The sequence below is a fragment of the Thalassophryne amazonica genome, chromosome 20 (assembly GCF_902500255.1).
Source record: "Thalassophryne amazonica chromosome 20, fThaAma1.1, whole genome shotgun sequence".
Lineage (NCBI taxonomy): Eukaryota > Metazoa > Chordata > Actinopteri > Batrachoidiformes > Batrachoididae > Thalassophryne > Thalassophryne amazonica.
In genome coordinates, this window is record NC_047122.1 from 53,333,408 (window position 1) to 53,351,186 (window position 17,779).

Consider the following 17,779-nt stretch of genomic DNA (forward strand, 5'->3'; position numbering starts at 1 on the left):
GCGAAGGGCAGAGCAGCGAAAAAGAAAGCGAGAGTTAAAGAGATTATTTTCAGGTTCAGAGACGGGCTTTCTGGCTGCTTACTGGCTGTCACTCAGTCTGCGGCTCCTAGGGGGAGGGACGGCTGGCTCTCATTGGTGTCATTCACCTGTCAATCGTCCTGACAGGCAGACCATTGGGCCCCATGTTGCGGTGCGGAAACTGTCTGTCAGACGCGCAGCAGCTGCACATGACATCATCCAAGATCACATTTGGAGCGTGCACGCACGAAATGGTGTGTTTGTGACATGTGAGACAACACGCAAAACTTTACATGTTAAATTTTGGAAACCGGCTTACGATAAAGTCGAAGCTTTAAGAACACCGACACACGCATGCAAAAACACACACACACACAAATTGCCTCCCTGTGAATTTCCACATCGTGACCTTGCCAATCTTTCGTCTGTCCTCGCTGCCACTTTGCTCCTCGAAAACCCTTGTTATTGGCAGCAAGACAAGCTGAGGACATCTGCACACCAGAACCGTAACGTGCACACATGAATTAATATGCACACGCAACAGCTGCACAGTTAGACAGCCAAAGAGGAAAAGCTGATTTGTGTGTACGGAGCCGCCATTATGCACACAGACCAATACAAGCTGCACAGGCAGCGAGACAGCACCCATCTGCTTTGAGCTAATGTAGCGCTGTCACTAAGACAAAGGACGCAAAGGCCCGTCTTCTGAAGAATGGTGAAGAGAGTTTTGCCTTCCTTCTCACTCATTCCTCAGTCTGAATCATAGACTGTACATAGATATAGTGGACTAACCCTCCGTGACACCCACAGGTTTTCTGAAGAGCGGGTTTGAAGCTAAAATGGATGTTGCCATGTTGGCAATGCCTCACTCTACCCAAATCCGACCCACAAATGGGTAAAGAGGAAGACTGGCATGAATAATGAAGCCCAATCACGCTGCCATCTCACACTTACCAAACAAGCTAAAGCTCACAGGCTAATCTTGGAACGGGTGTTTGATGAATGCATTTTGTGTGGAGTGGGTTTTCATAACAGGTAGCTTGGGTACGCCCATATTGTGTTAGTAACTACTGCGTAACATTGGCGCTAACATTACCTAGCTAAGGATACATGCTAATTTTCTGCTAATGGTGCAACACACAAATTCAATAATCCTAAAATTTTACTTAAGATTCAGTTAACCACATAGCAAACCATATTATCTCAGACATTTGTAATAAAATGTTTAGAAAGTACAAACAGAGCTGAGTAGCAGCAGGTAGCAGCCACTGTTAGCAGGACCCTCGACATGCTGGTACACTGGCTGCCATTCAAAGCTACCACAGCCCTAATTACTCTAATTCATTTATATCTTAAAAATGCTTAAACTGAAGAGTTATATATATTTAAAAAATTCACCACCTTTACAGCTGTCATGAATGGGGAAGCTAGCTACATTTGTACCTGGCTGCAGCACTTCTGCTGCTTGAAAAGTTGGGCAATTTAACATGGGCTTCTATGGGGAGTGACACACTTATGGAGGCAGTGTTAAGCGGCCATTCAAGGAATTGCAAGATTTGGCACTTCCATGTTGGCTTAATTTTTTAGCACTGGAGGTTGGTGCATGGTCTGAATTGACTGGTTCATTCATTTGGGAAGAAAATGAAGCTGATTCTCACTGTATATGTAGTCTACACCAGAAGCATTTATATAAGAGGGGGAACAAAACTGTCAAGCAAGTTAACAGATGCGGCTCCATGTTTTGTTTTGTTTTTTTCTTTTTTTCCAAATTTGTTGTAAATGTGCAAATATGCATTTTAAAGCAGATTTTTAAGTACCTGCTACAAATGTCATGTTACTTATGGCACAACATGCAAAAGAAATAGATCCTGTATAATTAAAAATGGAATTAACTTATTTTGTGTCGTGGCCCATATTTTTAGCTTCACAATGGGTAATTAAATTTTTGTGTTATGCGCCTTGTTTCATTCCTAACTCCCAAGTACCACATTTTCCAACAAGAGCAAACTTCCACTGTGTGTGAAATCATTTTTCAACCTCATTTTGTCAGTTATACTCTGATTAATGTCATATTATTGCCTCTTTTAATACAGAGTGCCCATTTTTAACTTGTATGATACATTTTGAAGTACTTTTTATTACTGTGCCATAATTCTCAATATGCCATGAGATCAGATTTATATATTGCACACATACTGGGATGGTGTTGCCCACCCGCCCACATTTACAGTTTGCACACAAACAGACACAGCGGACGCAGGAACGCTGTTGAACCATATTGCTGTGACAGCTGTTATGACGAATGACTGTGTCATCTTACAGAGGATTTCTCCCTCTTTCTCCTTGTGTTTACTCAGGTCTTTACTCACGCCTGCCACACTCATTTCATATTTATTTCTTATCTAATCTAATTTTCTTCATCAAGGCCAAAAGGTTCATTCACAGGCTGAAGAGTGCTCATGTTACGCAATAACTGACTAACATTAAAGTCTATGTAATTAAAGGGGTCATATTGTACAACATCTGCATCCCCTTAATATGAAATGTCAAAAACACAGACTGTATATATGCTGGATAAACTCTCTGTGACATCACCGATAGGTTTTGTGAAGAGCGGTTTTGAAGCTGAATAGTGCAGCTCTGGATCTCGATATCTTGGCAGATCCCAGCAAACCTATAACATCTGCCAAGACTGGACATAAACACACTCTCAAAATTATGTTGTACAGTATGAACAACCTGCCTGTCACACAGCGGAGAACAATGTGGAAATGGGAAAAATTGCAGAAGAGGCGCAATTATGCCAAATTTGAAGTTAGACGGTCTGGACAGAAGTGAAAACATTTAAGAAATATGTTTCATTTAGTGGTTTTGATTCTGGAATCATAAAACAAAAGTAAAGCCACAGAATTGGGAGAAAATCAGCTTGTGCACAATATACAACTGTGATTGTGACACTTGCAATCAACAACAATCATAATGATAATAGTAATAGTCTATTTTTCTATTATTTCTATGACAAAAAATTATATATATATATATATATATATATATATATATATATATATATATATATATACACACACACACACACACATTTATATTTATTTATTTATATAGAAATAGTAGAAATATTAATAACATTTCTATTATTTCTATTTCTATTATACTATTTTTTTGTTAATATTCTACATATTTATATGTCTGTGTAATATTTGCTGCTTTGTTTATGTTAAATTACTTTTCTAATTTTTCCTTTCTTTGTCATCATATCAGGGTTAGGCTGCTCTTAAAAATGTGTCCACACATGGTCTGAAATATACACCGGCAGCAGTGTAGACACAGGTTTTGTGCATACACATTTTTATAAATGAGGCACCTGAAGCTGTCATGAAAGCTATGAAGCGTAAAATTTGTGCCATATCTACCTGCGCAGCCATATGGGATCCGTGGTGGCATCAGTAGTCGCAGCGGCTCTGAGGGGTTTCTGAATTTCACAACTGGTGAAATTGAACTTCTTCTGCTCTTTTTTTATTGCCATATCTTAAACCTGTGGTGCACACAACATTTTTACATGCAAATGATTATTGTGGTGTGTCTACATCCATTTATGACTAAAGATGGGAGTGGAAAGCAGGGTCATGCACATGTATACAATTTAATGATGATTAAGGTTCATTATCTCAAACACAACCACGTGTACACACAACAGTCTAAATCTATAAGATTATTTATAATTCCGGTGAAAAGAATGTGTGTGCATATTTTCACTTTTGTGCGTACATGCGGTTTATTCATGAATTCACAGAGTTTTATAAAAGAGGCCCAAGGTGGCTTAAAAACAGGTATTTTCCACAGACACTCGTTCCAAGGTAAGGACAAGGTTTCAGGGGCGCATAGCAGTGAAAAGGGGGCTTAAAGAGATCTTCCACTCATAAAAGGTTTCTTTGACTATGTTGTATTTATATAATATTACATAATGTATTCTAATTTTCATATTACATATTACATTACATTACTAGATTTTACATACTTGACATGCACCCTCGTGGAAATTGTGTGAACTAATCCACAAAATCAAGTTATTCCATGTATCCTGGATGATAAAATGAATGTTGTGATGCTCTTTTTGTTGACTTGTGATGGATGATATGAAAGTATTTCCAGGACATATATAGATAGCCACAGAAGTACAGAACCCACTAGAGTCCTGGCAGTCGTATTTTACTGACCATCATATCAATGATGACAATAAACTGTTTATTGTCTCCATGAAGTCACGGTGATCTGCACTTTGCAACAATCAAACACGAGCACGCCTACATTCTTCCAAGTGAAATAGCAGCTCTGCTGAATGTCGCTGCTTCTGTCTGTGATGTGTTGCCTTGCTGACAGGTTTGTCTGTCGGTGAAAGCAACCAGGAGGCTGTTCACGCTCCGGATTCTTTGAATGCCTTCGGCAGGATGCTCAGAGGGTTTCGAATGGTTGCCTGGATGCGGCTGCTCAGAGTTACAGCTCTTTCAGAACATACTGTATAAGGTTGTTGCTCGCAAAAGAACACCCTGGAGACATGCTGGAATTATTAAGAAATATATATTGACGTATCAGTGCCAGGTGATTAAGATGACAGCGGTAAATTTACACGGTTATGGTACTGACCCTTGCAGTAATAAAAATGATCCACGGCGTGGATGGAAGCAGTGGTTTCTTGTAAGAACTGCTGAGTGGGAATGTTTCATCCCAGAAGCAAGCAGAAAAGCAGCAACCCTCGAGCTCGACTACATCCGTTCCTTTCTTCTTCTTCCCTTTGATTGCTTTCATTTGTTTTGCCTTCCTGATTCTGTGGTTTAAAGTGATGTTGTTATTCCAGATGTCTCTGTACTACACGGACAACATATGTTGGCCGCGCAGGCATCATTACAGCATCTTAGAACACTTAAGCAGTTGCTAAAATTGCCTCCAGGCCTAGTTGGAGAAAAATAATAAATATGAGTGTGCCTGCATGAACGTTCACGTGCAAACCTCTGTATCCGCACAAAACTCGATGTCTAACATATGTCTGCCCGATTTTCAGAGACCGTGATAGCAAATCATATCTAACTTGAAGCCAATTAGCTTTACATGTGGCTCAAAAACAGTGAACTTCTAATACAGAAACAAAAACATATAAAACACCAGGGAAACTGAGACACAAAGTCTCCAGAAATGTACTGCAAGAGCATGATGTATGCTTTACATTCCTCCTCAGCTCACTGTTTTATATCATTCAGATTGGTGCCGGAGAGCGAGTCTCCATGTGGGGCTCCATCGCTCCCTAAATCTGCCCCTGGTGGGTCCTGAAAGTGCCCCTGTGCCAAATGAGCAGCATAAAGCATGCCCCAAGGCATGGCCCGAAACGACACCCAAACAGCAAAGCTGTCAGTCCGTGAGCCAATGCACTAAAACATGAGTACAGCCGAACCGTTGGGTTTTATAGCCTACAACTTGGAGTCACAAGCCCTCTAATGCCCCGTTTAACAAGCTGAAAATCCTCCATTTATTCCCTCTCCATTTCCCTGTTGGAGCTCCTCCATTACCATTAACAAACAAAGACAGGCTGAAATACCGTCCGTATAACATCTACTGTATGTAGGGTAAACGCACCGTGGGAAAATTGGTGTCACCTGTGTTCATGTGTGTTTCTTACAGGTATGAATTCATGCACCAGAATTTTCCCATGAATTTTATCCCAGTACAGTGAGGAAAGACTGCATATAGCTGCAGTTAAATAATCACGGGACACTAAAACTCTCACAAGTGAAACCATTACAAATAACATTATTCTAACTTGGTGTTAGATGCCAACAGTGACTTAAGGGAGCCTCTGGATGTCTTGGTGTTTGGTCTCTCTGGAATGACTTTCCAGAGAGACCAGGAACAATTTCTGAGGGAGACTCAGGGTACTCTCACACCTACCTTGCATAGTCCAGACCTTCAGGCATTTCAATTTGGTGAGAACCATGCACTCAAAAAACTGATGCATTGGATGAACTCAATTCAATTATGCACAGAATTTCCATTTACACTCAACAAAAATATAAACGCAACACTCCCATTTTGTATGAGATGAACTCAAAGATCTAAAACTTTTTCCACATACACAATATCACCATTTCCCTCAAATATTGTTCACAAACCAGTCTAAATCTGTGATAGTGAGCACTTCTCCTTTGCTGAGATAATCCATCCCACCTCACAGGTGTGCCATATCAAGATGCTGATTAGACACCATGATTTGTGCACAGGTGTGCCTTAGACTGCCCACAATAAAAGGCCACTCTGAAAGGTGCAGTTTTATCACACAGCACAATGCCACAGATGTCGCAAGATTTGAGGGAGCGTGCAATTGGCATGCTGACAGCAGGAATGTCAACCAGAGCTGTTGCTCATGTATTGAATGTTCATTTCTCTACCATAAGCTGTCTCCAAAGGCGTTTCAGAGAATTTGGCAGTACATCCAACCAGCCTCACAACTGCAGACCACGTGTAACCACACCAGCACAGGACCTCCACATCCAGCATGTTCACCTCCAAGATCGTCTGAGACCAGCCACTCGGACAGCTGCTGAAACAATTGGTTTGCATAACCAAAGAATTTCTGCACAAACTGTCAGAAACCATCTCAGGGAAGCTCATCTGCATGCTCGTCGTCCTCATCGGGGTCTCGACCTGACTCCAGTTCGTCGTCGTAACCGACTTGAGTGGGCAAATGCTCACATTCACTGGCGTTTTGCACGTTGGAGAGGTGTTCTCTTCACGGATGAATCCCGGTTCACACTGTCCAGGGCAGATGGCAGACAGCATGTGTGGCGACGTGTGGGTGAGCGGTTTTCTGATGTCAGTGTTGTGGATCGAGTGGCCCATGGTGGCGGTGGGGTTATGGTATGGGCAGGTGTCTGTTATGGACGAAGAACACAGGTGCATTTTATTGATGGCATTTTGAATGCACAGAGATACCGTGACGAGATCCTGAGGCCCATTGTTGTGCCATACATCCAAGAACATCACCTCATGTTGCAGCAGGATAATGCACGGCCCCATGTTGCAAGGATCTATACACAATTCTTGGAAGCTGAAAATGTCCCAGTTCTTGCATGGCCGGCATACTCACCGGACATGTCACCCATTGAGCATGTTTGGGATGTTCTGGACCGGCGTATACGACAGCGTGTACCAGTTCCTGCCAATATCCAGCAACTTCACACAGCCATTGAAGAGGAGTGGACCAACATTCCACAGGCCACAGTTGACAACCTGATCAACTCTATGCGAAGGAGATATGTTGCACTGCATGAGGCAAATGGTGGTCACACCAGATACTGACTGGTATCCTCCCCCCCCCCCCCCAATAAAACAAAACTGCACCTTTCAGAGTGGCCTTTTATTGTGGACAGTCTAAGGCACACCTGTGCACTAATCATGGTGTCTAATCAGCATCTTGATATGGCACACCTGTGAGGTGGGATGGATTATCTCAGCAAAGGAGAAGTGCTCACTATCACAGATTTAGACTGGTTTGTGAACAATATTTGAGGGAAATGGTGATATTGTGTATGTGGAAAAAGTTTTAGATCTTTGAGTTCATCTCAAACAAAATAGGAGCAAAACCAAAAGTGTTGCGTTTATATTTTTGTTGAGTATAATAAATATACGTAGCCCCAACTGAAATAAAGTGCATCCATGCAAGATAAATTAATTTAATTTACTTGGGACTACATATATTTATTAGATGGAAATCCTGCCCATAATTGAATTGAGTTCATCCAATGAGTCATTTGTTTGTGTGATACACACAAAAAACTGACTCACTGGATTGGAGTCCATCTAATAAATACATGTTGTCCCAACTAAATTAAATTACATTATCTTGTATGGATGTGTTTTATTTGAGTTGGGGCTACATACATTTATTAAATAGAAATCTTGCACATAATTAAATTAAGTTCATCCAAAGAGCCATTTTTTTTGACTGTGCAAGATAATTGAATTTAGTTTTGGCTACATATATTTATTAGATGGAAATCCTGCACATAATTGAATTTAGTTCATTCAGTGAGTCATTTGTTTGAGTGATACACTCAAAAAAAATAACTCATTGGATTGGATTTCATCTAATAAACATATGTAGTCTAGTCCCAAATAAATTAAATTACATTATCTTGCATGGATGTGTTTTATTTGAGTTGGAGCTACATATATTTATTAGATGGAAATCATGCCCATAACTGAATTGATCTTATCCAATGAGTCATTTGAGTGATACACTCAAAAAATTGACTCATTGGATTGGATTCCACCTAATAAATATATGTTGTCCCAGCTAAATTAAATTATATTATCTTGCATAGATGTGTTTTATATGAGATGGGGCTACATATATTTGTTAGATGGAAATCCTGCACAAAACTCAATTGAGTTTATCCAAAGAGCCTTTTTTTTTTTTTTTTTTTTTTTTGAGTGTGCAAGATAATTTAATTTAATTTGGGCTACATATATTTATTAGATGGAAATCCTGCCCATAATTGAATTTAGTTCATCCAGTGAGTTATTTGTTTGAGTGATACACTCAAAAACTGACTCATTGGATTGGATTCCATCTAATAAATACTCGTATATGTAGTCCCAAATAAATTACATTACGTTATCGTGCATGGATGTGTTTTATTTGAGTTGGAGCTACATATATTTATTAGATGGAAATCCTGCACATAACTGAATTGAGTTCATCCAATAAGCCTTTTTTTTTTTTTTTTTGAGTGTGTTAGTAGATGTGAAGGCGGGCTCAGACCACAGTCTGGAGGAAAGGAACACAATATGGTCCGACCAAAACAGGTCTTCTCAGTTTATGTCATTCTTGGTTTATATTAAACTAAACAAGTGGTCAGGTTCATATTCAGTGTGAAAATACTTTTTGGATAGGTCGGACTTTTTGAATCATTTACAGAAAGTTTAGGCAGTTTTTCATCACCCATTAAACAGTTGAAGAAGAAAAGAAAACCAAACAAGCCAATGTCAAATAATGCAAACCGAGACAGTCTACATAAACAATCACGACAGGATGTAAGTACGTTATGGAAATTTATTTAATGCAAACAAAATTCCATTGTGAAACCTAAACAATAGGACCAAACCTATGAAAACATGAACCTTGGTATGAATCTTGTTCCAGATGTTCAGATATCAAAATGACCTCAGGTGCATTGTGAGGGAATTTCATCGGCCATGTGTTGCGCTTCCTTGAGCACAATCCAGCGTGTAAATGCATCGATGCTGAGGACCCCAGTAACTGGAGAAGTCCAAGAGGATGTCCACGTGTGAACTGAGGGCTTGGGAGGTAGGGATGAACCCGAGGTCTTCCTGGGTAGTTGCCATTGACAATGGTTCTGTCATGTGTTGGATGTGGTGACGTGTGCCACCCGTGTACGCTCCCAAACCTGACCAACCTGCAATCAGAAAGAACAGACCTCCCCTGAGGTCACAGAGAAAGGGGAGAATAGTCATAGTTGAATTCATACAATGAAATTTGTCCTCTGCATTTAGTTCATCCTATTGTGACAAATGCCTTTCCTGCATCAGGAAGGGCATTTGCTGTAGAACCTGTGCCAAATCAACATGCAGATCAGCCTAAGATCTGCTGAAGCAAACCCCAAGTGAATAAGGGAGAATTGCTTAACTCATCCTAATTATAGTTAGACACAATTCAACCTTTAGGAGCAGTGTGCTGCCACTGTCCGGCACCTGGGGAACAACTCCAGATGTACAGACCTGCCTTGGTCAGGGGCAGAGAAAAGAACAGACCCTAAATAAGCATGTTTTTGATAGTGGAGGGAAACCAGATTGTCCGGAGGAAATTCATGCACCCTTTTGCCTTGTGGTAGAAATATTAGGCATTTCTTGCCCAATTTGTTACCCTACAATGGGGAAGAGCAGGTAGTTTTGTGGCAATAGGTGTTGTGAAAGTGTAGGAACACGGACCCACAACAGGGGGCGCAAATGAACGGACAATGGAGTAAGTCAAAATAACAACGCTTTACTGTTGTGAATGTGCACAACGAATACAACCAATCACGGAAATGAACAACAGTCAATTCACAAAAGTGTCGTGTGGGCAGGCTCGAAGATAGGAGACGCCTCTCCAAGGTAAGAACGGAACCACACGGCTTCCTCCGCCACAGGACCCCGGGAATACTGGAGCCACCAAGTCCCGAACTCCCAGGTGGCCACTGCCTCCGCGTGTCGGACCTGGTACTGCTGGCGAGGAACAAAGGACAGTTAGATGGGGGCGCGTTTGCACCCAGGACTCCGAACAGCAGGGAAGTTACCTCCACCTCTCGTTGGAACAGTAATCCACAAACTAGCACAATCCAAAAAGATACACTCCGTTAGCTTCGATACGTTACCTCTCCGGTAGAAACGATATCTCGGCAATGAGGTGAAGGTGCCGTCCTGCTGATATACCCCACTGATGATTGCCGTCAGCTGTCTCAGGTGATGGGTGGCAGCTGTCACCGTAGCTGCTCCCGTGAGCCGGCGGCGCCCTCTGGTGCCTGGAGCCCGCACTCCAGGCAGGGCGCCCTCTGGTGGTGGTGGGCCAGCAGTACCTCCTCTTCAGCGGCCCACACAACAATAGGGTTTGAACTAGCAACATGAAGACAGGGGTTTGATTCCAGGTATGTCCACTTGAGGCTACCTGACTGTGTTGTTGGACAAAACACTTGATTTGCAATGTCCCAGTCAAGGTTGGGTAGGATTACTTTGAAAGAATACATGTGGATTACATGTATGTATGTACATACTTGTAATCTGATTACTTTTGGATTACATTTCAAAGTAATCCTACCCAAGCTTGGTCCCAGCCCACCCATGGGTACTGAATTGGGGAGTAAGCCTGTGATAGACCAGCATCCCATCCAGAGGGGTCATCAGTTCTCATTGGCTTTACACTACAGTCTCCAGAGAAAAGCACTGGTCCATGGGTCTGAGGTCTTCTATAGGACTCTCTCTCTTTCTCAGAAAATATATTTTCTTCTGTGTGATCTGAACTTTTATACAGATCCACATGAAATCCGGCACAATTATAGATATTATAACTCTGAATATATTAGATTTTTTCATAAAAATCCATGTACTGTGGGAATCAAGAAGTAAAAAAAAAAAAAAAAAAAAAATCTGGATCAGCATCTTGATCTGGATGAAATCTAAAGCCCCCATCACACATAACAAGAATGTACAGGAACCACCCTGACACAGCAAATATTGCCATAATCCGACGCAGGCGTGGTCAGCAGTGTCAGAATGCATCCAGAGTACCACATCCGCACCTGCACGATGGCATCCAAAGTGCATGTAGACAACAAGTAGATGACACAGAGTGCTGTCAGATGGCCATAAAAGGTGCTGAAGACTGCTCAACATGCAAATGTCTGGATGGCAAACACAGGACCGGGGTGGGAGGCAGCGCTGTGTTCCTCATGCGTATGTGCTCCCCATGCACACACGTGGGGCTGAAATTATCACTCAGCTGTGTGTGGGTGTATATGCATAACATGGGGTGCACGTACGTGTGTGCCACTGGACAGACTTTGTTGAAAGTTTACTGGCAATGGGCCATGCTGTTCCATGCGTCAGACGGAGCCTTTCCAGGGAAATTTAATTTCTTTTTTTTGTGTGTGTTGTGGCTCATTTCAGCAGCATAACGCAACTCTGGACACCACAATGGTTGAATTATCACATGGGAATTATTTTTGTATTTTGGGTGAGAGGATTTTAACCACAGGATGCAGTCTCGGCTCCACATCCACACTGCAATCCTGGACCGCTGTTGGAGGTGAGATTCATGTTTATTAATGTTGTCATGGCCTGGCACAACAGTTCCATGTTATATCTCCTACAGAGGTAGAAGGTGATCATATATTACAGTGGTTGGATCCATTCAGCTCCGAGCCTGATGCGTGCAATTGTGCGTTGCTGCGCACCACAGAGAGGTGCAGCTGCCTGTGTTATATAGAGATATGATGGAGACAATAGTTCACATTATTTACATTGCCCATGGGAAGGAATGGACAAATATCTGTATTGTAAGGTCTATTGTGGATATAATAGCCTGTTTAGATCTGCGGTGGCGTGCGCACAGTAGCTCATGGTGCTTTGGTTTGATAGCCGCTGTTCACATTCACTGTACATGATAATAATTCATAATTATTATCAAGACGAAGTGTGCCACATACATTTCAACAGTTCCTTTGTGCTCTGGGGGGGCATTATTATACATGGCACATGCAGGTCAGATCCAGTGCCAGATCCATCTTGTGATTCCCTTATATGCAGTCATATAATTTCGGATTCTGTTTTTCCGCCATCAGAATATGTAAATTGCGGTCAGATGGTCCTCAGATGGCACATGGACCGCCGTTGGATAGATTTACCATGTCGACAGCGCCCGGGGGTTTTTGAACATGTGCATCATACTCGGGGCCGCCAACAGATTTTGACCAACTGTGTGGACTCTCTCGGATGGCTATCAGAACATTTTGGAACTGAAACCCGACACTTTTCGGATGTGCGCCGATTCGTCATTCTGACACCATTCTACGTGATTCTGGCTATGTGTGATGGGGGTATAAATTAATGGGCTTTTCCATGCCACACAATCCACAAAGTTTTATGAAAACTGACCTTCTAGCCTTTGTTATGACAAACCATTAAATGGAAATGAAACCATAAGGTTTTTGGTGAAGATAATAAAGCTAATCATTCCTTCCCTTCTATATGTGGTCTTTTCTTCACATTGTTCTACGACAGATGTTCTTCTGTCTTTTGTTCCACGGAGTGTTGTTCTGGAATTTATTTACTTATTAATTTATTTTAACCCTATAACAGTGGTGCAGTTGGATTATTGCAATAGCTTGTTTGTGTCTATCTGTGTAGAAAATAACTCAGGAACATATTAACAGAATTTCACCAGATTTGGTAGAAATATTCTTTGGTTGTGTGTCTGAAGATGATTAACCTTTGGAGTAAATTAGTCAAATGTCAAGGTCATCAAGAATATAGTCCAAAAAAGCACCTTTTCCAGGATTTATTCACAACTAATAGACCTCACAAGATGTTGTGAAGGTTATACCACTCAGTAAATCATTTATTATCAAATTTCAAATTCAGTTTATTTAATTTACATAGCTCCAAATCACAACAAAGCTGCCTCAAGGTGATTCACACAAGTAAGGTTCGTCTGCATTGTTGTGTCTTTGTCTCTCATCTCTCTCTTGACAATAACCCATACTGAATCTATGGTGTCGTGTCTAAGTGGCCAGTCAAGTGCAGTAATACCACGGTAAGCAACCAAGTTACTTGTAGTTTTGGCACAGTGTGCAGGTGCCAAGTCCTGCTTTATCAATCAATCAACTTTTTTCTTATATAGCGCCAAATCACAACAAACAGTTGCCCCAAGGCGCTCCATATTGTAAGGCAAGGCCATACAATAATTATGAAAAACCCCAACGGTCAAAACGACCCCCTATGAGCAAGCACTTGGCAACAGTGGGAAGGAAAAACTCCCTTTTAACAGGAAGAAACCTCCAGCAGAACCAGGCTCAGGGAGGGGCAGTCTTCTGCTGAGACTGGTTGGGGCTGAGGGAAAAAACCAGGAAAAAGACATGCCGTGAAGGGGGGCAGAGATCAATCACTAATGATTAAATGCAGAGTGATGCATACGGAGCAAAAAGAGAAAGAAACAGTGCATCATGGGAACCCCCCCACAATCTACGTCTAAAGCAGCATAACCAAGGGATGGTCCAGGGTCACCCGATCCAGCCCTAACTATAAGCCTTAGCGAAAAGGAAAGTTTTAAGCCTAATCTTAAAAGTAGAGAGGGTATCTGTCTCCCTGATCTGAATTGGGAGCTGGTTCCACAGGAGAGGAGCCTGAAAGCTGAAGGCTCTGCCTCCCATTCTACTCTTACAAACCCTAGGAACTACAAGTAAGCCCGCAGTCTGAGAGCGAAGCGCTCTAATGGGGTAATATGGTACTACGAGGTCCCTAAGATAAGATGGGACCTGATTATTCAAAACCTTATAAGTAAGAAGAAGAATTTTAAATTCTATTCTAGAATTAACAGGAAGCCAATGAAGAGAGGCCAACACGGGTGAGATATGCTCTCTCCTGCTAGTCCCCGTCAGTACTCTAGCTGCAGCATTCTGAACCAACTGAAGGCTTTTTAGGGAACTTTTAGGACAACCTGATAATAATGAATTACAATAGTCCAGCCTAGAGGAAATAAATGCATGAATTAGTTTTTCAGCATCACTCTGAGACAAGACCTTTCTGATTTTAGAGATATTGCATAAATGCAAAATCTCTAAAAAAATCTCTTTAAAAAGAAATCAGCATCTCTATAAATCTTGTCAGCAGATGGAAGCATGAAAAGCTCTAAAATCTGTTGGTAGACAGCTGTGTTGTCTTTGGACTTGATAAAACACAGTGGACCAACACGTTCACACTCAAGATCAATTTAAAGTGTGTTATTGTGCATTGAATCCCGTACAATGATATTTCTTTGGCTGCATGAGATTTGGTTTGGGACCCACAGCTAGATTTTTTTTTTTTTTAATGCAACCACAGTTGTGCAAGGAGAATGCGGCATTGGTGGCATTGCACCGGGGATATTCTGGTGGATGTGGGGGTCCAGAAGTCCAAGAAGGGCAGGGGTCACTCTCTCTGCTCCACCATCATAAACACAACAGATTGGATGAAGTCTTCATTGGTGTTGAAGTCCACCAGTCACACTTCTCTGAAACCAGAACCCTGTCACCATCGCACAGCCTCCTCACTTGCCAACAATGGTGTCACTCTTGGAGGCTGAAGGAACACAGGGTGTGCTCCGTCAGAGGTATTAGCTATGGGGATCAGATGCTTTAAATAAAAGAGGAGTGGTGTGCTTTTGCAGCCTATCATATAACAAGTCAAGCTGAATACTTGTGAAGCCTGTGTCTCTATTTATTACATGTATTTCCCTTTCAAATAAGCTTGCAAGAAGAATAATGTCTCACCACAAACTGTACAAGTTATTTTGATTGGACTTGTAAAACACGATTCTTTATTTTCCTATATTTAAATCATCTCCAGGTGTAGAAACTGATTCAGTTTCATTTTCATAATAAGCTTTCTCCACTTTCTATAGAAGTGGAAAGCTTCTTTCCACTTCATTTCACTTTATAATGCCAACTGTGGGGTCTTGTTGTCCCACCCCTAGGAGGAGAAATTAAATCAATTTTGATTGCAGGAAAATAAAATAGCAGCACATTAAATGGAGCTATATTTTCCAACGAGGCCTTGTTTGCTTGTTTGTGTCGTTATTTTTCCATGCTGAGGAATGGAAACATGCAAACCACGCCGTCTCCGTGGTCTAACAAACAGGAGATCTCAAAACATGCGCTGTGAGCCAAAATGACATCATGTGTTGTATCAAAAACAAACAAGGCAAATTGAGGGTCATCATTAAAAATGAACGTTCGCAAAATACCGTCCTCAGTCTCTGAGCCAAGTCTGGGTTAAATTAAGGTTATGTGGATTTATCAGCAACTAAATTGCTCTATTCCCAACCTTCCTTTAGTTTTTAAAGCTACAGTGTGGTGGACTTAGTGTCATCTAGAGGTAAGGTTGCAGATTGCATTATGCTGTCCGCCGGTCCTTCATTTTTGCACTTCTTTGCCAACGGAGATTTTGCACGTTCTTGCCTTCCCTTGTCTAAAAGCAATATGTAGGATCAACTATTTCACAAAAATTAGGGTTTTCAAACTCATTAGCCTGCACTAGCAACCAGTAGACAGTATAGGGACGCATCTCAAAAAATTAAGATATTGTGAAAAAGTTTTATATTTTTGTCAATTGGTATATCAAAAGGTGAATTTTATATATATATATATATATATATATATATATATATATATATATATATATATATATATATATATATATATATATATATATATTAGACTTATCACCTATAAATTAAAATATTTCAAGCATTTTAATTCTTAATTAATTTATTAATATAAATGTATAAATTATTAATTTTGATAATTATGGCCTACAGCAAAAAAAAAATATATATATATATATCAATATATTAGAATATTTCATGAGATCAGTTTATACAAAAATAATACAAAAATGTTAAATTTCTGAAAAGTATGTTAATTTATGCACTCAATACTTGTTTGGGGTTTCTTTTGAATGAGTTCCTGCATCAATGCATTGTTGCACTGCTGATGTGCTGTGGAAGACCAGGTTGCTTTGATAGCAACCTTCAACTCATCTGTGTTGTTGTGTCTTTGTCTCTCATCTTTCTTTTGACAATAACCCATAGATAATCTATGGTGTAATGTCTAAGGGGCCAATCAAGTGCAGTAATACCACGGTAAGTTATAAGTAGTTTTGGCACAGTGTGCAGGTGCCAAGTCCTCCTTTAGTAGGAAATCAACATCTCCATAAATCTTGTCAGCAGATGGAAGTATGAAAGGCTCTAAAATCTCTTGGTAGACAGCTGTGTTGACTTTGGACTTGATAAAACACAGTGGACCAACGCCAGCAGGTGACATGGCACCCCAAATCATCACTGACTATGGAAACTTCACATAGGACCTCAAGCAACTTGGATCTCCATTCTTCTTCCAGACTCTGGGACCTTGATTTCCAAATGAAATGCCAAAATGTACTTTCTTCTGAAAAGAGTACTTTGGACCACTGAGCAACAGTCCAGTTCTTTTTTTTGTTTTGTTTTTTTTTTTACCTTAGCCCAGGTAAGTTCCTTCTGAAATTGTCTCTAGTTCAGGAGTGGATTGACAATAATAAAGCAACACTTGTAGGTCATTACTTGGACACATTTGTGTGTAGTTGCTCTCAATGCACTGATTCCAGCCTCAGCCCACTCCTTGTGAAGCTCCCCAACTTCTTGAATCAGCTTTGCTTGATGATCTTCTCAAGGCTGTGGTCATCCCTGTTGCTTGTGCATCTTTCCTACCACACTCTTTCCTTCCAGTCATCTTACCATGAATATACATTGATACGGCACTCTGCAAACAGCTAGCTCTTTCAGCAGTGACCTTCCTTCACTTACTCTTCAACGAATGTCTTCTGTCAAGTCAGTAGTTTTCCCCATGATTGTGCTTGTGTGTACTGAACCAGACTCAGAGATTCCTGATATTTTGTCTGTAAAAATAGTGTTACTTTGAGCTTGAAACATTTTAGTTTGTAAATAATGAGTCCAGAATATATAAAAATCTCACTTTCTGAAATAACTGACTATTTTTTTTTTTACTTTTTCATGACATTCTAATTTTTTGAGATACACCTGTACAGGAACAACCACTGGTTGTTCCTTTTATTTGGTTTTGTGGCTGTGCTACATAATGCAAAATACAAAATGCGGAGTAAGAACGTCCCCTTCGGACTACCATTGCAAATGCTATATCTCATTTCTGCTAAGAAACGCCCACTGCTGCTTTAGAATGGATTGCCATGAAAACAAACGCCATTAGATGAGGAAAAAATATGGGGAAAAAGAGCTAAAAGATGGCCTGAATGTGACCTGTAAAATTCCAGACCCTTCAAAGTTTAATGGTGACCAGCAACCCAAAGCCCAGAATGATACTCTCGGATTAACAAAGCTGATCATCATCAGTACGTCTTCAAGCTGTTTTCTTTGAGTGTGTGTTTATAGCTT

General features: G+C 40.8%; 1 long non-coding RNA gene across 1 annotated transcript; it reads right to left on the minus strand.

Annotated features, from left to right (window-relative positions):
• Positions 1-4,300: 4,300 nt before the first annotated feature.
• Positions 4,301-15,899, minus strand: LOC117501252. Its single transcript, XR_004557981.1, has 3 exons — positions 15,826-15,899; positions 5,636-5,640; positions 4,301-4,310 (listed from the first exon to the last, which is right to left on the minus strand). It is a non-coding gene; the product is annotated as an uncharacterized LOC117501252 (long non-coding RNA).
• Between the last annotated feature and the right edge of the window lie 1,880 nt (positions 15,900-17,779).